This window comes from Tursiops truncatus, chromosome 19 (genome assembly GCF_011762595.2).
Source record: "Tursiops truncatus isolate mTurTru1 chromosome 19, mTurTru1.mat.Y, whole genome shotgun sequence".
Classification (NCBI taxonomy): domain Eukaryota; kingdom Metazoa; phylum Chordata; class Mammalia; order Artiodactyla; family Delphinidae; genus Tursiops; species Tursiops truncatus.
Window position 1 is genome coordinate 29,514,802 of NC_047052.1, and position 24,530 is coordinate 29,539,331.

Genomic DNA, 24,530 nt, shown 5'->3' on the forward strand with positions numbered 1-24,530 from the left:
TGTCCGCTGGCAGTTCTTTTGTTGTTGGTGGTTTTTTTTAAATGTATTTATTTGTTTTTATTTTTGGCTGTGTTTGGTCTTCGTTGCTGTGTGCGGCTTTCTCTAGTTGAGGCGAGCGGGGGCTACTCTTCTTTGCGGTGCACAGGCTTCTCATTGCGGTGGCTTCTCTTGTTGAGGAGCACAGGTTCTAGGCACGCGGGCTCAGTAGTTGTGGCTCGAGGGCTCTAGAGCACAAGCTCAGTAGTTGTGGCGCACAGACTTAGTTGCTCCGCGGCATGTGGGATCTTCCCAGACCAGGGATCAAACCCGTGCCCCCTGCATTAGCAGGCGGATTCTTTTTTTTTTTTTTTGCGGTACGCGGGCCTCTCACTGTTGTGGCCTCTCCCGTTGCGGAGCACAGGCTCCAGACGCGCAGGCTCAGCAGCCATGGCTCACGGGCCAGCCGCTCCGCAGCATGTGGGATCCTCCTGGACTGGGGCACGAACCCGCGTCCCCTGCTTCGGCAGGCGGACTCTCAACCACTGCGCCACCAGGAAAGCCCTCAGTTCAAAATCTAAAATGAAAAGTTGAAGTTTCTTAGGAGAGTCTGGGAGTCACCTAACAACTGTGATACCTCAGTCAGGGGAACCGTGAAGCCCAGTGAAAAAGGCTTATTTCTGTCGGAGGCTCCTTACCGACTCTGGCAGTGATAAACATGACATGGTATGTCGCTCTGCTCTCCCCAACCCCCAGACCAAGAAGGCTCTATGAATTAGCTTCACCTCACAAGGAACAGGTCAGACAGAGGCCCGCAATTTTGTGAAATCCCAGGGAGAGAACACTACACGTAATTTATTTCTATCACTCTGCATCTGAGGCTTGAACACACCAACTGCACAGTCCCAGGCCAGCCGTCTGCCGGGGTTTAGAGCCCGGTCCGGACCCAGGCCGGACTGGGTTTCATCTCGCGACCTCCGATGGCACCAGCGGGTCGGCCTGGCTCAGGGCGACCTGGTCCTTCTTCTCCTGCTTTAAGACCTGCTCCTCCCACAGTGCCTGGACCACGTGATAGGCGGTGAGCACCACGGGCTTGGGCTTCTCCTCATCGAAGAGCCGCTCGTTGGCCTCCGGGTACAGCTGGTGGGGCCCGACTGCGTGCACATGTGCCGGCAGGTGCAGGAACTCGTGGGCCTTGAGGTCGCAGTCGCGCATCTGGTACCCCGGCAGCCACCAGCGGCCCACGAAGCCCACATCTGCGATCCGGTCCAGGAAGTCGGCCCAGCAGGGCTGCAGGTAGCGGCAGCGGGCCTGGTGGGGGCTGACCTGGGCGTCGAAGGGCGTCTCATACACCAGCGAGCAGAGGCCCGGGCTCACGGGGCACCGGTGGCCGCGACCCGGAAGTCAGAGCGGCTGCTGCAAGGACGCTTCCGAGTCGCGTTGCGTGAGGCGGCCGCCAGCGGAAGGAGGGTCCCCGACGCTTCGAGAGATCGCTCCAGGCCAGGGCGCAGCAGGCCGCCGTGTCCCTGCAGGCCTCGGAGGAGTCCCAGAGCGGAGCGAGGGCACCGGAGCCCAACCGCGCCCACTTGCCGGGCTTCGCAGACACAGCGTCGCCCTCCCTTCCGCGGCTTCGGGACCAGAATCCCTCCGGAGCGGCCACCGCCCTTCTCTTCAGCTTGGCCAGGTATGCGAAGCGGAAGGCCGGGGGAGTCTCTTCTGCTCTAGCGCCAACATTGCGGTTCGTGGCCCCTTTTTAATTAAAAAAAAGAAAAGAAAATGAGATTTTACGACTGCTTGCGTAGAAGAGAAATATTTGCCTTTATGCCAACATAGTGCAAGTATGCATCTTGCTTCTTGCAAGAAGCGGACGTTCTTGTGCTATGGGCCCCAGGGGCGCGGTGCCCGCAGCATCTCCTGGCAAAGTCGGCCCCGAGGGGGGGCAGCCGGAGAGGCAAAAGGTCACGCGGGGAAAGAGGTGAGCTTCGCTTTAAAGGAACCTGGAGGGCTTCCGTGGTGGCGCAGTGGTTGAGAGTCCGCCTGCCGATGCAGGGGACACGGGTTCGTGCCCCGGTCCGGGAAGATCCCACATGCCGCGGAGCGGCTGGGCCCATGAGCCATGGCCGCTGAGCCTGCGCGTCCGGAGCCTGTGCTCCGCGGCGGGAGAGACCACAGCGGTGAGAGGCCCGCGTATCGCAAAAAAAAAAGGAACCTGGAATCAAACTTGCACTCAGCCACTTATTCCTGTTTGGCTTCAGGCAAGTTATTTGCTCTGAGCCTCAAGTTTCTCCGACGTCAAATGAGGATAATAAATCAGAGCAGCTCCCTAGGATTGCGGTGAGGGTGGAATGAGACAGTCCTCCAGACTCAGGACTTTACGATTGCTCAGTGTCTGACATGTAGTAAGCGCTCCATAAATGGCGGCTGGTACTCTTCTTCTTATTTTATTATCATCGTCTTCCCTAAGGGTTTGACGCATTTGGCCAGTATGGTTGCTCAGCTCAGAGCAGGGCACCACCTGTGCCCTCAGAGCAGGGCACCACCACAGGCTCTGCCCACCCACTTTCTCCCTGGCAAGGTGAGCAGGGATCTTTCCTCCTGCAGGCATTAGGCCTAATTCATGGTAGCCTCACTTTGGGTTCCTCTCGCAAAGAGAGTGTGGGCCCATGGGGCTGCCAAGCCAGCTGGTTGGTAACGCCCACCCCTAGGCACAAGCTGATGAACCTCACCTGTGTTCATAGTTTGGGAGGGCAGTGATGGTAGCAGCCATCGCCCTGCTCTGTGACTGCTGAGATTATCACATTCCAGGGTGCTAAAAACCGCAATCATTATTTAACGCATTTGGTTGAGTTTCAAGCCTTTTTTTTTTTTTTTTGCTATGTACACAGATTATTATAAATTTTTTAAAAGTACACTATTTAAGGACCTGAATCTATTCTTACACATTATTACTGGAGAGTAAAAAAGTTCCATGAAATTTGAGTGTGTGTGTTTGGGTCTTTTGCTAGCCTAAAGTTTCCATAACTACATCTGTTTAAGATTCTGTGGGTATGGAAATCTCATATTGTTGATCTAGAAGGGCTATTTTTGCTTTACCAAAGGCCAATCACACAGGTCAGTGGCAACCCCTTCCCCCGCCTTGCTCAACTGCTGTTCTTTGGGCATTAATTTTAATGTTTAAATAGTAAGTGCGTTTTCCAGACTGCATAAAGCACTAGATAAGCAGAAGGCCACTGGCTTGGGAAGAGGAGAATGCTCAGCGAAGCCTTTCGCATAGAGAGAATGCTGAATATCTCCACCATTATTTAGCATCAGAATCAGTTATGGCTGTCTGACTGATGGACAATTTTTTCCCTACCTGCTCTCTTTGCAAGTGACCTATACTGTCTAGACAGTTGCATATTATTTATACATTCATTTCAGATTTTATGATTTTTATTTGTTTCAGTAAAGTTGTGCAGGTTTCATGCAGCCAACTATTGGAAACGTACTTCATGAAAAGCCATATATTTGCACCAGGTGAATGCTTGCTTTCTTAGAGTTGTGTCACCATTAAAATTTTTAAAACGTGTTTTCTTTTTTTAAGAAAAGACCATTATATGAGCTCTGAAAAAAAATGAGACCAAACTTTCCAACACACACTCCCCTCCTATCTTCAGAGTACCAGCAGCAGGCCATGGAGAGAATTAAAGACAGCTAATTTCAAAGGTTCTTAATCAATTCAAGTTGATCCCATTTGTTGATTAGGGAGTCAAAACGCATTATTTGCATTCTGTTTCAAATTCAGAATTTTCTTCAGGAGATTTGAGGCTGGAGAAATCTCTTTCAGAGCGATCCCTTGGGCAATAAGGGAGTTAATTTGAAAACTCTGGTGAGTCTGATGGGTTTTGAAAGTTTCACATGAAACATTTATAATGGCTCCTTTCAGGGTGGTGGATTTTGGTTGAGTGTGTGTGTGTGTGTGTGTGTGTGTGTGTACTTGTGTGCGTGAGGGTTCTTCAGGAGTCATGAACCAGTGGCTGAAGCTTTGTGTAATTATCTGGGTAGTGAACAAAATGCCCCATTTCCATCCAGATACATGGTGTTCTGTAGACATTACAGTTGGAGAAGGGCGAATAGCACGAAGTTTAGGATTAAATGGAGGGACATTCCGTTCCCGAGGTGCATCTGAAGCTTGGGGCTAATTCTGTGCAGGTCTCAGGCCCCAAGTCTGACCAGCCCCACTACCTTGGATGCGCAGTTTGGAACTGTGTCTTTTCCTGGCTTCATTGTGGGAAGACTTTCTACATGAGACTGAAATTTGGTATGGGTTCCTTCAAGCCCATGACCTGGTGAGCTCTGGGAGACATGCCCTGACCAGCGTCAGAGGAAGTGAACCCGAGGGCCAGTTCTCCTGAGAGGACGTGCTCAGTGTAACCAGAAGTGAGGGCATGCATCTGGAAGTCCCTCCCCTCGGATTTCACCTCCCGCCCTCCCAACCCCAGTGAATTTTGCTAAAAAAATCCCAGCCCTGCTTAGAAAAGAAGCATGTTGATGTGTGTGCCCTACATATTGGAAGAAACTATTTCTTTGGGGCAAGATTATACATTAACCTACTTGCATCTCATTTATGTCAACTGGAGATGGTGAGGGTGAACATATCATAGGAATTATATGAAGAAAAAAATGTATCTCCAGCTGGATACACTTTGTTCTGTATCTTTGGAGTCTCACCCCTAGCCCCGCAATACGTACCCGCTTACACTGCTTCCATGTTCCATGGGGAGTCACAGTGGACACCTTAAAATTGACCCTGGTCACCAAATTGTCAACCGTGTTCTGTTTATCAGCCAACACCAACATTAAATCGTAAAACTTGCTTACCAGGTGGCTAAAGTTATTTGGGATGTAAAAATATCACAATGAAGAAAGCAAACAGTCTTCACCACTCTTACAGAAAGGGAGAAAGTTTCACCTGTCTAAATACCAATTCTAAAACACACCATTTCCTTCGATAACGGCAAAGTGGTCCTTTTCAAAGGCTGTTTCTTTCTCAGCTTTGATTTCATTTTCTATTCCGTTCCTACAGTATAAGATTAATTCCCACATTCTGCATATTGCCTGGAGTTCAGCACACATGTTCACCGAGGTGTACAGCCCTCAAATAACTTTGGTGCCTCTTTCACCCACTGTTAGGAAGTATATTTAAAAGAAATTGCCTTTTATAGATTTAAATTACAAAAGTACTGATATCATGCAAAAGGCAGTTTAACTCATGCAGGCATACAAATAGGTAAATCTTAGGGAAAAAGATACCAAGGCTAATATGAATGTAAATAGGATTAGCTGCCTGCATTAGCAGCGGCTGTGAAATTTAAAGTACTTTCTGTTAGGTTATTCTTTAAAATACACCTATATTTCATGTGTGCATTTGTAGATATTTGGGAATATATATTTTACTTTGTCTTGAATTTTGTAACAAGTATAGACAACGGTCCTGAGCTCCACTTATTGACAGCCGAAGTAGAAGGGGAATTTAACTTTCTTGACGGTTAAATATTTATTGATGTAGAATTTTAAATCTCTAGGAAAATAGGACACATTTTGACCAAGAAAACAGAGATTCATATTGCAAAGAAATTAGAAAACCGAGTGTCTAGTGGTTTTATTTTTCTTTTAAGAAAAGCCTTGTTTGTTCCCAAAGGTTGAATCAGATGTCAGTGAGCAGTTCAGAGCAGGGATTGGCAAACAGTAGCCAATGGGCTGGATCCAGCTCCCTGCCTGTTTTTGTTCATCCTCCAAGGTAGGAATGGTTTTCACGTTTTTCAATGGTTGTAAAAAAATCAGAAAAAGAGTACTTCGTGACACATAAAAATTACGTTAAATTCAAAACTTAGTATCCATAAATAAAGTTTTATTGGAATATGGCCATGATCACGTGTTTAAATATTGGCCGCTTTCTCACTCTAATAGCAGATTTGAGGAGCTTATGGCCTCTAGGGCCTAAAAGATTTACCATTTGCCTTTCACAGAAAAAGTTTGCCAGCTCTAGGTTTAGAGTAAAAGTATCTTTATGCACTTTATTGTTGCGAATCAAAATCACGTTATTGGAGCTGGAAATCCGTTCTGAAAAGAATCTCTCATATTTGTTTACATTGAGATTATTTTCTTAGCTAGAAGCATCAGAAACAGATTATAGGTAATAAGGCATTTTTAAAAAGTAAGCCACAAGCTAACAGAGCACCTACGGGCTACAGGTCTTTGGATGTCTTTGGATGGAAAGATGTGTGGTCAAGTGAGAGGGAAGAGCCTGGATCTGGAGTCCAACTCCCTGGGCTCACATCTCCGGTCTGCGACATAAGTTATCATGCTTAACCTTCTTTTTTTTTTTTTTTTTTTTTTTTGTGGTATGCGGGCCTCTCACTGTTGTGGTCTCTCCCGTTGCGGAGCACAGGCTCCGGACGCGCAGGCTCAGCGGCCATGGCTCACGGGCCCAGCCGCTCCGCGGCATGTGGGATCTTCCCGGACCAGGGCACGAACCCGTGTCCCCTGCATCGGCAGGCGGACTCTCAACCACTGCACCCCCAGGGAAGCCCAATGCTTAACCTTCTTGCTCCATAGTTTCCTTATCAGTAAAATGGGGACAATAATGAAAACTTGTCTCATAGGGCTTTGCCAGAACTAAATGAGATGATGCATTATCACACGTTTAGATGAGTGCCGGTCGGCAAAGCTCAGTTAGCGCTGGTTATTTTTTTTTTTTTAAAATAGGATGTTGGCATTTAAATCCTTGTGTATTCTGAGAGTTCACTTCCATGATAGAAGCACCTATTCTTTAGGTCACAATATTTTGAAAGGGTTCATTAGGTAACATCACTTTGGGGTTTTGGAACACTTCCATGTGATGTGCATGCCAGCTGAGGATAAAATGCTAAAAATACAGCTTCCAGGAATCATTGATCAGGAGTCAGTTTTCTCGAGCTATGCTGAGGAATGGGATGGGACCAAAAGAATTGCTGAATTGATTTGCTTCAATCCAGCCTGTCCTATATTAGTTAATTTTAGATCTAGTTAAGAATATTCACTTAGTCCATCATTTTCACATGAAGACCTCAAGGTCCAGAGACTGGGATAGACTCAGCCAAGTCACACAATAAAGCAACCCCAGAGCCATGAGAGAACTCAGGACTTATAACTCTCAGACCTGGAGCCTAACAGTAAAAACACATGCGCTCAGCACCCTTTTTCTTAGACCATGATACTTAGCACGGTGCCCAGCACTTAGTAAGTGCTTAGTAAACATAAGAACAACAAAAAAGAATGAATGAATGAGCTACTTGAAATCTTTAAAGCCCTTTAAAACACACACAAGCATGAGAAAGATTTATTCCAATGGTTAAATGAAGAAAACGCTCCACAAAGAATTTTTTATGGTAGATCTGCCCCAGTATCTTACACCTGAGCACCTGCTGTGATCCGTAGAGTCCAGTCCATCACTTTTTTTGCCAGTAAGAGTTTGAATGATTAGTGATTCAGTCCATACATAATGAGTTTATGCTTTTTCCTTTTCCTTTTTACCTACTCATAATTTATATTATAGTGGTATATTATATGGATCTCTATAAACCACCTCCAATACATATTGGAATAAGGTAAAGTGTGCATAAATAAATGAATTGATAGGGCTTCCCTGGTGGCGCAGTGGTTGGGAGTCCGCCTGCCGATGCAGGGGACGCGGGTTCGTGCCCCGGTCCGGGAGGATCCCACATGCCGCGGAGCGGCTGGGCCCGTGAGCCATGGCCGCTGGGCCTGCGCGTCCGGAGCCTGTGCTCCGCAACGGGAGAGGCCACAACAGTGAGAGGCCCGCGTAACGCAAAAAAAATAAAAAAATAAAAAAAAATAATAAATGAATTGATATATGGATGGATAAAGTACATAAAAGTGAGAAGGAGAATAAATGGATAAGTAGGTAAAAAGAGACGGTCAGCCAACAGCCATAAATTGCTTAGATGGGTATACAGTAGGTGCTTAATGAATATCGGTTGACAGGATAGCTAGATTAATATATTTTAGAAAGCTTTTCAACATGCAAAATTGCAACAGAATGTAACCTGACCATCAACTTGACCAAACTGGGCACATTGTTCCAGAGCCCTGGAGTTAGATGAGCTTTCTTCTGTCTGGCCTCACAAGGAGCACGGGAATACAAGGGCACCTCCTTCCCAGACCAAGTTTGATGCACGAAAATCTAGATTCCCAAAACAGATCAAAGAGCCATGCATCTCAGTATTCATTCATTCATCGAGTCCCTGCATTTTTGCCAGACCCGTACTAAATGCTGCACATCCAAAGCATTGTGCTTACCCTCGTGGAGCTTATAGTCTAGAAGAGCAACTAACATTAAACAGATATTCACGAGATATTACAACGTAGTTACACTTCACTAGAGAGGGTGCCCCAGGATATGGCATGTGAAGATTGGTTTGGCTAAATGGTACCTTTATTTAGCAAACCTTTAGTGGAGAAGACCTGATGGAGGAGGACAGATTTAATAATATATGTTCTCCTGGTGTTTAATGGTGTGTGAAGTCCTTCCCACAGGTGGGATGCATGATCACAATCCAACCATCAGCACTTTGGGGCATTTCTGTTCTCAGTGGAAAGCTTGTAAAACCAAGAGTCAGAGAAACCCATTGATCTAGAACTACCTTGGTCCACATAGGCCTCTTTTCTAAGGCTGTATGCACAAAGCCAAGGTCATTTGGAGGAAGCAGGAAAGAACTCAACTTTTGAAGATGCAGCAAAGGGTTAGACAGCCCTGTTAGTTGACTGCATAACTGGTTCATCAGTTGGCTACTGTCTCAGTGTGATTATGAATATTCCTCTTGCACAAATAATAAATAATTGATATTTTAAATAAGCATCGTTAGTAAGTTATGCACTTGATAATTTGGTGGAAGCATTTGATGAGTGCCTAGATTGTACAAAACATTGATCTACATGCGGTGGAGATGGGGGCCTGGAAGGTGTGCCACTCACATCTCCCTTCCAGAAAGAACTTGCCATTCAGCTACAAAGAAGGCAGTTACCTCAAGCCTCTATTTGTTGGCCTTCAGAATCCACCTCAGCTTTCAGCCAAGACCATGCTCCTCCTAGGCAGTCTCTAGGTCTTGGCCATTTTTGCCCCATGCAGAACTCCACCAACGGCAACCATTGTTCTGGAGCTTCCTGTTGAATTGGTTAAGAGTTTATCGGATGAACATTATGTTCTGAGGCTCTTTCTTCCTAATCCTGCTTCCTCCCCACTTTTCCTTTCACTGGTATCAGCTCTGCATTATGGTCCAATCTTGCTTCCTCCTTTGTACCAGTCTCCCTTCTAAGATGGTTCCCAATGATTCCCAGTCTCCCAGCATTCACGCCCTTGTGTAATCTCCTCTCCTTGGCTATTGGCTGGACCTAATGACTCACTTTTAATAAATGGAAATCAGCCAAAAAACGATGGGAAGTCATTTCTGTGACTTCGGTCTCCCTAGGGCTCTCTTGCTCTCTCCCCCAGTTGCTCACTCTGATGAAGCAGGCTGCCATATTGTGAGCTGCCCTATGGAAAGGCAAGAAATTTAGGGTAGACTCCAGCCAATAGTCACCTGAGGGCCTCAGATCAATAGCCTTCAAGGAACTGAATTCTGTCAATAACCATATAAGTGACCTTGGAAGCAAATCCTTCTCCATTTGAGCCTTTAGATAAGAGCAGAGTTTCAGCTGACACTGATTGCAGCCTCGTGAGAGACCTTGAGTCAGAAGTACCTAGTTAACTTGAGCCATATTCTTGACCCACAGTAACTATGGGGTAATTTGTTACACAGCAATGACTAAATAACGCATCCACTTTTATCTTTCATAGGCATTACTCCTTTCTGGAGAACCCAGCTCATCACATCTGATCATCACATCTGAGCCTTGGGAGAGAAGTCAAGGTAGGAAATGCAGACCTGATGGTCAGCAGCATAGACGTGGAACAAGAGATGATATCATTTCGGAGCGCGAGGTTGAGAAGAGAAGGGATCGGGTTGGGATCTGTGCATAGCTTCAGGCATTGGAATAAGAGCCAGCCAAGGAGACAGAGGAGGGATCAGAGAGCTTCCTTCTCTGGGACATCTTTCCTCATTCTTCCGTGACTCCTCCCCACTGCTCCCCTGCAGGGGTTGGTGAGATGCTCCCCCACACCCACCACCCCGTTTCCTCCCAATGCAAGTCATCCTGCTGTATCATAATTGTTGATTTCAGTGTCAACCTCCCTAAGAACCCACAAGAGATCCTTGAGGGCAGGGCTAGTGTCTTCTTCGCCTTGACTTCCCAGTGTTTCACAAGGCTGGTGCTCAGTAGGAACCCATGTAATGTGTGAACAAATGTATGATCAGAATGTATGCAAACAGCAAAATGGGATGTAAGTTTGACTGTTAAAACATAACTCAGTGAACAATTCTGTATTAAAACCTTAAGAAGGGGGCTTCCCTGGTGGCGCAGTGGTTAAGAATCCGCCTGCCAATGCAGGGGACACGGGTTCGAGCCCTGGTCCGGGAAGATCCCACATGGCGCGGAGCAACGAAGCCCGTGGGCCACAACTACTGAAGCCCACGCACCTAGAGCCCATGCTCCTCAACAAGAGAAGCCACCGCAATGAGAAGCCCACGCACCGCAACAAAGAGTAGCCCCCGCTCACCGCAACTAGAGAAAACCCGTGCGCAACAACGAAGACCCAACGCAGCCAAAAATAAATAAATAAATAAAATAAATCTAAAAAAATTTTTTAAGAAGGTAGATCTCAAGTTTCTTACTGTAATTAAAGAAAAAAAAAACCTAAACCAAAAAACTATAGCTCAGCTTTGTCAACATCTGCCCTGTAATACATGCAAAGTAATATATGCAGTTTTCTCAGTTAACCTTCCTAACTCTGTGAGACAGTGACTGCTATTTCCCACTTCACAGGGAGGAGACGAAAAATGATGCATTAGCTAGTGGGCAGCAAAGATAGAGCTTGAATGTGGGGACTTTGAGGTCCCGCTCTGCATGGGAACTAAAAGTTAGGTGAAGGCTCCCCAGCCTTCAGTCTGGACTTAGAATCTGCTTCTTGTGTCCAGGGGCTGAGTCTCCAGGCAGTAGAATCTGCCTTCCCTTCTCCCTTCAGTCATCTGGATCCTGGGAAGTTCAGTCCCTTCTGGCTGAGATCTCTGGGGTGACTGGCCAGGTTGGGTGAAATGTCTGAGATCAGCTTTTTGTGGGGAGAGGCTGGCCTGTAAACAGGAATAGTATTCTAACCGCTTACCACCCAGCATGCTCTGTTTACCTGTGGTTGGCTTCAGTGTCATGAAGATACAGACATCATCTGTCCTTTGAACTATGTCACAACTATTTGTTGCAAAGTAAAAATTTCGTCAATAAGCAAGTCATTTTTCTTCCTTTTGGATCATTCCTCCTTACCCATCCCTCCCCTGCCCTAAATTGACAAGTCATATGGCTGTTACATAGATACCATCTCAATAAGCTGACTTTTCCTGGCAACATCAACAATATGATGCGATAATGTGAGGATTGTACACATGCAGGTACAAAAGCTTTTGAAGTATTGGGGTGGGTACGTTTTCCTTGTAGCATAAAATCCGCATGCTGAGTGAGCATCTGCTAGTCACTGTCTATTCATATGATGGCAATAGCCAGTTAGTTGCACAATTACTGGGCACATTTTCATTAGATGCATACCATGTTTTTCCAAGAACAATTAAAAAATACCTGGAAATGGTCATGGAAAGTGTCCTTTGTTGATTTGACTCAGTTAAACGATGATTTCAAATAACTTTTGATCTAAATTTCTGTATAGAGCCTCCAAATAAACCACTTAGTGACAAGCTTTATCTGTTTCTAATTTATAATAGAGCAAAAAGAAAATTTATTTTAGGGTCCAGGAAATACTTCCTTAATCTCGATGTGTCCTATCACTACAGGGAGTAGCTTTGAAGAAGTGGAGATGTCAACTCAGCAAATGAAACCAGAATAAGGCAAGGGTGCTGCTTTGATAGGAGAATTAGTTAGTTCCACTCACAAAGGGGCTACAAGGCAGTGGGACGAGCATAAACTTAGGAGACTTGCTTCTCTATTGAAAGTGTGGTCCATGGACCAGCAGCGTGAACATCACCTGAGAGCTTGTGAAAGATGCAGAATCTCAGGCCCCACCTTAGACCTGTGGAATCAGAACATGCAGGTTAACAAGAGGCCCAGGTGATTCTTGTGCACATTAAACTCTGAAAAACTGCTGTAGCACCAGCCTTGCCTGTAACTAGACAAACCGGAGTATTATTCTCCATATTTAAAATGAGGACTTTGGCCTAGAGTAGTGCTTCCTAAAGTAGGATCTTCCAAATACTGCTATCCTAAGATGCTCCTTGGGAAAGAGGATTCTGTGGTCAAACATGTTAATGAACAATGATTGTTAGCTTACTCAAGGCTCTGATAAGTCCTGCAATAAAGGAACCTTTTTAAGTAGCATTATTTGATCTCTAAACCATTTTTCACTAAAATTCCATCCCATGGAATTAGTGTTCTACTGAGCATGCTCTGAGGGAAATTGTTTTGGTTTTTTTTTTTTTTTGCAGTATGCGGGCCTCTCACTGTTGTGGCCTCTCCCGTTGCGGAGCACAGGCTCCGGACGCGCGGGCTCAGCGGCCATGGCTCACGGGCCCAGCCGCTCCGCGGCATGTGGGACCTTCCCGGACCGGGGCACGAACCCGTGTCCCTGCATCGGCAGGCAGACTCTCAACCACTGCACCACCAGGGAAGCCCAGGGAAATTGTTTTTAAAAGTCCTCTTTACCTCCCCGATTCTATAAAATACATGTCCTCTACGAGTTTTAGTCAGCATTTGTGTTGTGACAGGTGGTCCTCTCAGTAATCTTCAACCAAATCTAAATATCTCCTCTTTCCCAGCTTGTTTGAACCTTTAGAATGCTTGACCTGGAAGCTTAAGCCAAAAGATAAATAGTATAGGGGGACCAACCGCTTTCCCTAGACTGTCCTGGTTTTAGCACTCAAAGTTCTTCATCCCAGGAAACCCCTCAGACCAGGGCAGTTGGTAACCCAAAAAATAGATCCGTCTTAACAAGATTGACAACTGGCTCGTTTTCCATTCCCCTTCTCTCTCCTCCCCTCCCTATCTAGTCCCCGTCTCTACCTGGCTCCCCTCAAATGATCAGCACGGGAGGAGTTGCCTGGTGGTTTGGTCAGATTGAAAGACACACGAGAAAAAGGGTAGTAGGTGTTGAGTTTGCAGACACAAACCATGTGGGTCGCAGTTCCAATGAATGGAGTTGTCCCGTTCAGCCAACCTGATACAAGAAGAAATCCCAAGCTTAAGGTAGAGTGTGAGTCTTTGCTTCCCAAACAGATTCATCATAATGTTGAAAAATAAAGACCTACTTTGGAGGAAACATGAATGCTAAACATGTCAGGTGTATTTTTGTATCTTTTAATCAGTTCTTGAAGAAACGCAGTATCCCCTATGGTGATGAAATCTAGATCGCTCAAGTTTCTGGGTATGGAAATTTGGGGCAGGAAACACCTAGACAGCCCCTGCCCTTGAATCTTTTTTTTCTGAGGCTTTCAAATATATTACATTTGATTGACAAGATCCGCACATGTGTACAAACTTCCTAGTTCAGGGATTGTTTTTTTTCCTTGCTACAGTCCAACCTCTATGAAGTATTCTTTGTTAAAGAATACTTTGTGGAGTCCTCCTTCTAATCCCTATAATTCTAAATTCCAGCCTTACCTCACTGTGCATTGCATTTTCCTAGTTTCAGTTCGAGGGAACGTTTTAAAAGACACCATTGCAACCAGAACTGGATGCCTCAGTTTTTGCAAAAGCAAAACCAAGTACTAGCATCCTTTAAATAACAATATTTTCTGATGTTAATGTTGAATTAATCCAAGAAATGAATATGTATTGATGGTATTCTTTTGGGTTTTGAAAATCCTTACAACCACATAATTAAATGAGTGCCTTTAGAAATACTGATAAAAGCCCATTGCCATTCAAATATCTATACAAGACAATGGCCGTAAGCTGTGGGCTTGGGAGATTAGTTTGGCCACGAGCCAGTGTTTATCACAATATTTCCATCTCAGCTGATAAAATTTAATCATTCTTATTTAAATAGAAATCAGAATTAGTGCAGGTTTTAAAGAGAAGGAATAATAAACGAATCACACTATCTTTATTTCAGAGCTCCTGGCATATATTGTCTATTCAGAATGGAAATGCTAGCAGTTGTTGTGTTGTTTTTCTACCTTGGACTTTCATTCCAGAGTCCTCCAAAATAAGGAGCTATTGCTTCTCGAATATTTATGTCTTCAGCTCTGCTTTAAATAAAGTGGTTCCCACCCTCCTCTCCAGTGGGATAAGCAGGGCTTTGCGTGTGCCGGGGATTGTGACTTGAGTTGGAAGCAGCAGGGCACATACTTGAGTGATTTCTCCCAGAGGGGCCATGGGTTTGGACTGTCCATTCACATCCTCTTGCCTGGGTCCCTCAAGACCAACAGCGGGAATTGAGGAGGCATCCAGTGTAGATGGAGTGTGTGGCTGGCTTTGGACCAGAACCGTAGTGCTGCCAGAGGTCAAGTCCAGAGCCAAGTCTCTCCCTGGAACAGAGACCACAGCTTCATGTAAGCAGTTACAGCCTAAAGAAACCTTATTGGTCATTTAGTTCAACCCACTCATTTTGTGGACTAGGAAGTTGAAATCCAGAGAGCAGAATTGACTTGATTCTTCAGGGTCACCCTTCAAGATAGCAGTCTTGTTAGTATCACACTAACCTGGCAAGTCAGTTCTCCAGACCCCAGCCTGGTGTTCTTTAGACTTTGTACGGTCCTCTTAACCCTGGGCTAGACCTGGAGTGGATGCAACTCAGTACTATTTTGTGTGACTCTGCGTATACATTTTTGGTGCATGTCTCAAATGCTGTGTACCAAACCAAACCCGTTCAAATTTAACGGGTTTAAATAACTCCCCATCCACAAAATAAACAAACCAACTAAAGGAACCACATTTTACCTCAGGATTTTTATTTCTTGGGTGGAGAGGTGTAGACAACCTTATTTCTCTTCCTCCTCCTTGAAATAATATTTTTTAAAATTTAAATGTCTTACATTTAAATATTAAAAAACCCAGTTTCCCTGTCATTTCATTGTCTACATAATATTGCTAATATTAAAAAAATAAAATAATTCCAATAGGTAAAATTTACTGATCATTTACTATGCTCTGGGCACATTACTATCTCATCTAATCCATACAACATCCCAGTGAAGTGGGTACCATTTTTATTCCCATTTTACAGTTGAGAAAACTGAGGCTCAGAGGGGTCAAGTAACTTTCTCAAAGTCACCCAGCTAGCAAGTGACAGAGCTAGGAGTCTAGTGGTAGAGCTAGTCATAGTCCTAACAGCTTATCAAAATGCAGTCTGGCTATAGGCTCTGGCTCTTAACCATGATTCCATACAGCCTCAGAAATGTGGATTCTTAATTTAGCCAGCACTAAGGACTTACCCGAATTTTTAATTTCAGTTCCTCTTCAAACTTTATGATGAATCCCATTGTTTCCATGACTGTATACTCTCTCCCAGTTGGAATGAGGCCCTTGTAAAGTCATTTGGTGTAAACAGTTAAATTTGTTAGAAAAGGCATTTTGGAATCAATTTGACTCTATTGCTTTTGACTTTTTTATGAATTTCAGTTTGGGTTAAGGGTGTATCAGACTTCAAAACATCTGGTTAGGTCATTTAAGAACCTTCCTGAGATTTCACAACCCCTTAAGACTTCCTTTCAAATGCAGACATTTCCTCTGTCACCACACTCTTACAAATGCTTTGAGAAGCAATGAAACAGTGCTTTATTCATCTGCAATAATGTAAAGAAGACCTCCTTAATCTGGCATCAGTGGGAGTAAGATGTTTCACATGAGTGAAATTTCCAGATACCTCGACCTTAGACGAGATGACCTTAGCTCTTAGATTTAAGAGCTGGGAATTTTTTTCTCAATAGGTTTTGATAGTCACACATTCCTTTCTTTTCTTTTTGTTTTCTTTCTGTTTGTTTTTCTTGGGTTTTAACCTTTCTTGATAACCCAGAGCTATGGTCGTAATCATGAATAATATACTATGTACCCTAGTTGGAGGCTCTGGGAAAAATGATCTTTTGGGATTTGAGACTTGCAAACAAATGCCACTTTGTAATGAAAGCATCCCTTAAATTATTTGACGCCTTTAGAACTTAAACTATAAGCAGGATGATATAATTTGAGAATCATGCAGTAGTTTGAATACAAATACCACGCTTGCATTTTGATAGGCTGTTAGGATTATGAAGACAAGTTGAGAGGGTTAGTTAACTGTTATGGGTGCTCTGGGCTCACTTAGCATAATGTCCTTCAGGTTCATCCACATTGCTGCAAATGGCAAGATTTCCGTCCTTTTTAAGCCTGAATAATATTCCATTGCATGTATACACCACATTTTCTTTGTCCGTTCATCCTTCCATGGACATTTAGGTTGCTTCCCTGTCTCCTATTGTGAATAATGCTGCAGTAAACATTTGGGTGCATATACCTCTTATAGGTCCTTTTGTTTGTTGCCCTTAGCTTGTGTGTTTTAGTCTCTGTCAAACTGAAATTTCAAACATAATAACTCAATTGAGAAACTCATGAGTGACAGATGGTCCTCTGTCTCCATTATTTATGATCATGTCTCGACTTAAAAATTAACCAGGTAGTGAAGAAAGTCACGTTTTGCATGACATTGGAGGCTGTTCCAACCAGTTAGCTGCTTTAAAAGGAATATTGGTCTTCAGATGTCTTAAGTGTCCCTTTAGGAGTCTGCCTGACCAAGAACAAGAGAGAACAAACTTAACTGAGGTCCCAGCAGTTCTGTCCGTTCCAACCCGAGTCCCAGGGTGAACAGACAGTGCTGACCCCCAAAGAGGCAAAAGGCAGAGTCTGGACTTCCCAGGCCATGCCCGTTAGACTTGAGCTAGATCAAGTTTCCTCATCATCCCCATCCACTTACGGGGGTCTGTGCTGGTAAATACCATTTTGGGCAGGTTCTCCTTGTTTTTTTACCATGGTTACTGCAGGGGCACCCTTGCTGGACTTACTGTATGTCCTGCTGCTGCCAAAGTAACACTGGTCATTCTCCATCACCTTTGTCTTAATTCCCCAGAGAGAACCTTGGATTCAGGACTTTTGAGAACCCTCCTCTCTCCCATCCCTCTTTTCCAGCTTTTCCTGCCCCTCCACTCACTAACTCAGGCACTTAACCCCCCTCTGCCCAGGTAGTCCTTCAGTTATTCCCACCTGTCAGTCACTTTCCCTTTCCTTCCCCCCCCCCCAATCTGCTGATTTGTACCCTCCACCTACTGGTTCTAGTCCCAACCTGCTCTCTAATGCTGTGTGATCCTTGGCAGGTTGCTGCACCTCTCTGGACTCCATGTGTGCATCTATACAATAAGAGAGTTGGATTGGATCAGCAGTTCCAAACCCAAGTGCAGGCAGGTTCCAAAACGAGAAAATAAGACTGATATACTTTCTTTGCATATGAAATGATACTTAAAAAAGTCTTCCCTTTCCCATCAAAACCTACTTGCTTTGATTTTTTTTGCTGAAACACATTACCGTCTCTGTCTAGCTTTCATCTTTCAACCAAGGATAGAGACAAGGGGCTGAGAAGTAGGTCACAGTTCTGTTTGCTCTAAGAACAAAATAGCACAGGTGTGATGACATATAGCAAATGACACCAGCCTCTGTGTTGTGAGGCAGTAGGGAGCAGTGGAGATTGTGGCAACTGGAAAGCAGGACACAGGCCCAGGCTGAGGGAAGATCCTGTTGTGCAGCCCCAGATGGGTATAGCTTGGCTCTCGCTACCCCCAGTAGGATTTGGAAATTCAGGTTTTTAATATAAAAATCTCTCAATGTTTTATTTTCTTCTTAAACACTGGCATCTAATTTCAACTCTAAAATTTAAAAAAAAAATCATTATATTAGTGAGCACCGTGCAGGCCTAACAAAAGAGGCCTCTGGGCCATATTTGGCTTAGGGGAGACCAGTTTGCTTCCTGGGGATTATAGGGCCTCTTGTATAAGAGTCCCTATGTGTTTCCAGTTAATAATTCAGCACCTCTGAATCACATCTTTACTCTGTGGATTTTCAGCCCTTGCACATTCGATTTATACTAACCCAACAATCATTTCATTCATTGCTTTGCAGTTTCTCGAACAGTTTCATTTCTGTGTTTTATCTCATTATCCGGATCGCTTGTTCCTCAGGGCTGAGCCAAGTGCTGGACTAGACTCCAGGGAGAATTGCTAGGGTGAAAGGCGCCGGTCTCTGCCTTGAAAGGGAGAAGATGGGATGGAGCATAGCTGATCTGGGCAGAGGGTACCGGGGGAGGTGCAGCCCAGGATGGGCCTGAGGGCAAGGGCAGCCCTTCCTCAGGTCTTTTCTTGATTCCAGGCGTCATCTCTAGCCCCAGCTCCATAGTTCTTTGCCCAGACCACTGCAGGAGCCCCCAGTGACCCCCTAGAGCTAGTCTGGTCCCCTCCAGGCCTTTGAAATCACAACAGCCAGAGTGACTTATTGTGTTTGTCTGGCCTATTCTAAACCTTCTAAGGGCTTCTCATTGCTCTTTGGATGAAACCCCTAGGCGTTAATGGGGCCTAAGAAGATCTGCCTGGTTTGACCCTCTCCAGTCGCATCTCCAGTCCCATCTTCACATCCCTGCTGTCTTCTCCATTCTTGCCTTTCAGTTTCTCAAACACATTCCCTTTCCTCCCACACTGGGCCTTTGCACATCCTCTGCCCTCTGTGCAGATGCTGCCCTTTGCCTGGTTAAACCCTTCTCAGCATTCAGGTCTCAATACAAGGGTTGCTTTCATGAGGAAAGCTTTCCTGAGCCCCCAGGCTAGGTCAGGCTTCCCCGTGGTCTGTGGGAACAGAGGTTTGAATTGCCTTCTTCACCATTAAATTCCTAGATTGTACAATGCCTGGCGCAGGGTCGGGAGAAAATAAATATTCACTGAGAGGCGGAATAAAGAGCTGCTGGAAGGGTGTGATTTTAGGAGTACTTGCTACCTCCCTCTATCCTAAAAGTATGCCCTCATCTGGGTCCTCTATCACAAATTAGTTTTACAGTAAGAAATATGGGTCAAGAAAAAGCATCCTTCTATAGTCTCTCCCTGGGAGGAGAGTTTAAGAATAGGCAGGGTGAACTCGGGCGACCGGGAATGTTCCCCGTGCCTGATAATTTTCGATCCGATTACTGCACCGATCACCACCTGAGAGATGCATGCGTCTGAGAAAAGCCATTTTCATTTTGAGGGTGCGGCATTCAGCACCCTGCTATCTGGTGCCTTGTTACCCAAAGCGTAGTCTGTGGTCCAGCCACATGGGCATCATCTGGGAGCTTGTTACAATGTGTACTTGACATGGACAGGCACTTTTTCTAGTTCACTCTTGTATTCCCATGGCCTGGAGTGGTGCCAGGTACACAGAAGGTATCCAGTGAACGTGTGAATGAATGAGCGATGGGAGGACCAAAAGCTGGAGTGAAGGGCTGTTTGAATGCAGGCATGTTGCAGATGAAGGGGGAATGAATGAATGCTGGATGAATGGACACGCGAGCGTGACATCATAGGCGTGTCAATGATGGGTTCCTTCCCTATGGGCACAGGGCCCTGGAGGAGGGGCTAAAGATACCCCTAAGGCTTCCTCAGGGGAGAGGGTGGGCCATCAACCACAGGCCCAAGAGGTGGAGCTTTGGCTTTGATTGAAGAAAGGGCCCCAGGAGAGTGGCTGGACTTCTTCAGGAACATGGGGCAAGCCCATGTTTGGGCATTAAAGTAAAACAAACAGCTAAACTGTTTGGTCTGTGAAACAGTGATCCTATTATTCCCAACCTCGACAAAGCTTGCTTAACTTGAACTTCAACTGTTGTCATTATTCATCAAGACAGCGCAACCCTAATCCCTTGGTCTTAGCTAAGCCCCAGGCTTGCCTGTGCTCCTTGCAATGGATCCCATGAGCAGATCCAAGCCACAGAGAGAAGAAAAAGGAGAGCAGATGACCACCAAGAGGTTGGTGATACATCCATGAAGGCCTGACTGTCCAGGCAAAACTTCAGAGGAGAAGCTACATTTTCTTATTAGTGTCATATTCCCAGGAAAAATAGGTCTGAAATATTAAGTGCTGAGTATGGAACATAGTATATTGTTTGGTAAATTTTCTACATCATGATGAAAGTAATAATAGTTCATACTTATATAGGCATTGCTCCAAGAAACTAACTTATATGAACTCATTTTACCTTTGTAACAATCCAGTGAAGAGCTATTACCACCCTCCCATTTTGCTGATGAGGAACTGAGGCCCTGAGAGATGAAGTAATTTCACCCAAGGTCACACAGCCATTGAGTCAGTAGCAGAGCTGGGATGCAAACCCAGGCAGCCAGGCTCCCCTGAGTGCATGATCTCAAACTATCTACTACCCAGCCTCATCTGAAGTCTGAAGACTATTAAACGAAGGGATGCGTGCATCCCTTCATGCATTTATTTATTCTGCAGATCTGAAAGCATCTGTTATAAACTAGACCCTCTCCGTAGGGATCCAAAGGCAAAAATAGCAATTCCTTACCCCTGTACAGTGTTTTAGAAAGTATTTCCTTGATGGCCCAATGATCCTCTTCACAGATGTGGACACCTGACGCCTGGAGAAATTGTGTGTCTTTTTCAAGGTCCCGCGATTAGAAATAGAACGAGCTAGAACCTGAACCTGGATGTTCTGACCCCAGACCCAGTGTTATTTCCACCCTAACACGCTTGTTGAAAATACTGGAGGAGATTGGATACACAGACATGTAATAGGAATAAAACAAGATAGAAATGGTTTGTGCTTTTACAGAACATGTTAAATACAATGGGGAGCTGTAGATTACCATTGTGTAACAGCCTACATGCTACCATCCTAGTGGAAGAACTCACCTCCTTTATCAGCCTTCCTGGAGAGGTGTTGGAGTGTGTTGTTTTAAAAGAATAAATACGTGTATAAAACATCTTGTAAAATGCATGATTAAACCAGCCACAATTTCCTTTCCAAAGAAAGTATCGTTCTGAACCTCATACTATTAGCTAAAAAAACCCTATTTGCCAGTTTATGAAAATAATTTGGGGTCCATATTTCTCCGCCTCGTGGACTGACTTGCCCACTTAAAAGGTCGCCCTTTTGAAATGAACTCTCATTAAAATGCTCAGCTAGTGACATCAATAAGTTTATCCCTTGGAGAAAGCAAGCATGCTGGGGCTGTAATGACATGGTCTTTTGGTGATCTGAAGGCATTGATTAACCCTCACCTGCCAGAAATCATTAGCAACCAGACTGCTATTTTCTGATAGTTTTGAAAGGAGGATAAGTTTTAGTAAATAATCATTGGCCACTTTCCCAGGGGGAAAACCAGGCTGGATCAGCGCTGAACCGCCACACTGGTTTATTTTTTAGTGGGTGTATTCAGGGAGGAATGGAAATTGCATTCCAAGCAGCTAATTATAGGATAAGTGTGCCTACTTAACCAGGGAAAGCATGTCAGCTCTGCACAGAGCTATCATATTATATACATTTACTGTTCTCTGGATAATTAACAGGATCAAAATATTACTGTCAGATTCAAGGGGAAAATTAACACATTATCTTAATTGTCTTTTCTACTCAGGTACAAGGCATTACCATTTCAAAAAGGACTTGTTTAATACATTGGAATTTTAAACTGCAGTTTGTGAAGATGCCGTTAATCCCTTTCCAAACTTTGATCTACTGTTGTGATATCTTTGGACCCTGATTTCTCTGTTTCACTTTCGAACTGTTCAAAAAGGTCATAGAGGGTTACCACATTTTACTATTACCTTTGTTATTGAAGTTATCTCTACCGTATCTCTATGGTAGAGACTATATAATGGTGACCTGGTGCTTCATCCTTTCCCAGCTCTGCATGCAGTGACATTACATTGGTAGCTTGCCACCAGCCATGGTGCAGGTATTTATGCCATGGAAACTGGCAGATACTACAAATCAAGGCTTTGTTAATTGTCTTAGACCAGGGTTGGCAAACCAGAGCTTGTGGGCTGGATGTCTATTTTAGTAAATAAATCTGTTGGAACACAGGCGCGCTCATTTGTTTATATATTACCTGTGGCTGCTTTTGTGCTACAGCCACAGAATTGGGTAGTTCCTGCGGAGACTGTATGTTCCGTAGGCCTAAAATATTTACTGTCTGGCTCTTTACAGAAATGTTGCTCTGGTCTGTATTAAGAAAGTGATGGAGAAAATACCGATAATGAAGCGGCAATGTGTACGTGTTATCATGTCTATAGCCGTTACATTTATGACTAGCTTGTATAGCTACAGAAGCCGGGGATCTCGTCTGCAGTCATGGCTATATCTAGGAGTTCAAATGATGCCATTGGGTCTCTCAGCTTTGCTCTCTTCTCTATTAAGTATTTTCAGGCAGGGTTTACCACGATGTGATAAAGTGGCTTCTTGGAGTCTCTGACTAATATCCTAGTTATAGTTAAGTGACCCCAGGTAAGACAGCATCACTTTCACGGTAGCTGCAGCAGCAAAAGCTCTGCCATGGGTATATGCCCAGGTTATATGAACCTGCCATGGGTCATATGCCCATGTATGAACCGGTCACAGAGATGAAGCGCCCTGATTGCTTAGGCCTAAGACACGGGCCCATGCCAAGAGCTAGGGTTGGGGTCAACATTAGTCCCATCTGTGTGCCCTAATTGAGAGGGAGAGAGTGTGTGTGGTTCTCCAAAAGAAAATCAGGTAATTGATTAGAGAACAAAGATGCTCTAATCCTTGCATGCTGGATAGGCAGAAGCAGCAGACGTCTGCTGTAAATATCATCTAAGCCCTTGCCGCTGAAAGAGTGGTTCCTGGCCAGCATTATCAGGGAGCTTATTAGGAATGCAGAATCACAGATCCCTTCCCAGACTTCTCGAACCAGGATCTGCAGTTTGACGTGATCTCCAGGTGATCTGTATGCATATTATGTTATGAGAAGTGCTGCTCTAGGCCAAACTTCTCACTCTGCAGGAAACCAGGGCTCAGAAGTTTCAGTGGCTTTTCCAGTGTCACCCAGATTAAGTGCTGATACTGCTTCAACCAGCTCGCTGTTCTCTCTGGTACCCCAACACACGTGCCAACACATGATTCCCTAAACAAAACTGCGACGGGTGCTCTCCCTGACCTCTTAGTCTGAAGCTGTCTTGAATTCTATACCCTGTCAGGAAAGAGGTTTTGAGATAAGACTCGAAAAAAAAATTCCCAGTGTTTCCAAACGAGAGTCTGTCTTCAGCTCTCCATCGCCAAGAAACACAAAGTTAAACTCCCAAACAGTTACTTGCGCACACGTTGCTGGTGATCCATTAGTCCCCAGGCACCAGGTGGTCTTGTTTTATTTATGTTGGGCTAACGTGGTATGGTGTGTATTTTCATCATCATTACCATTATCATAAAACAACAACAAGAACAATGGTGATAAGGAGTACATACTTTTTTTTTTTTTTTTTTTGCGGTACGCGGGCCTCTCACTGTTGTGGCCTCTCCCGTCGCGGAGCACAGGCTCCGGACGCGCAGGCTCAGCGGCCATGGCTCACAGGCCCAGCCGCTCCGCGGCATGTGGGATCTTCCTGGACTGGGGCACGAACCCATGTCCCCTGCATCGGCAAGCGGACTCTCAACCACTGCGCCACCAGGGAAGCCCAGGAGTACATACTTTTAAAAGCCAACAGTGCCCTTTAGCATCCTTGGAGCTGGAGTGGAAATGCACAAATGTTAGGTCTCTCCCATGTTTCCTTCCATGTTGACATCAGGAATGACACACATGGTTCGCAGATTTTCCACATGTTTTTCTCCCTGGCTGACATCTCCCCACTCAATCAGAGCGAAGTCTGTGATCAGAGAGAGTGTTGATTGACTGCTTAGAGGGCAAGAGCCTTCACGAAAACACAGGCGTGACAGTGTATATAAATATCCTGACACTTTTTTCTTATTCTCCCCCATCCATTAAATTCCCATTTTTATTTCTTTTCTTTGAGCTTAAAATTAATATTTTCTTTGTGGACATGTAATATCCCGGCATGCCTCAGTGCTCACTCAAGCAGCTTGTTAGAATTTCCTATTTAACTGGACCTCTTTCTCCCTTACCCATGTGGAATTCTCTCACCATGGGTTTCCAATCGATCTAACATCAAAAAATAAGAAAAAAGAGACCATCTCCCCAAATTATAGTGTAATACATTGTCTTCTTTAGTAGAATGACCACAAAGATTCATACGTAGATCGATGTTATTTGGGGGTCCAGGACTACAAAGTTGCAATTATTTGGGTAATGTGGGCACATAGACCCTCTCTCATTTGTCCAGATTAGTTGGCTAATTGCAGCTGTTTGGTTCTAACCTGGAGGGATTTTGGCTCCTTCCAAAGT

At 44.8% G+C, this 24,530-nt stretch overlaps 1 pseudogene; it reads right to left on the reverse strand.

Moving 5' to 3' along the window:
- Positions 1–939: 939 nt before the first annotated feature.
- LOC101339536 (mitochondrial import inner membrane translocase subunit Tim29 pseudogene) overlaps positions 940–24,530 on the reverse strand; it is a 76,538-nt pseudogene continuing 52,947 nt past the window's right edge.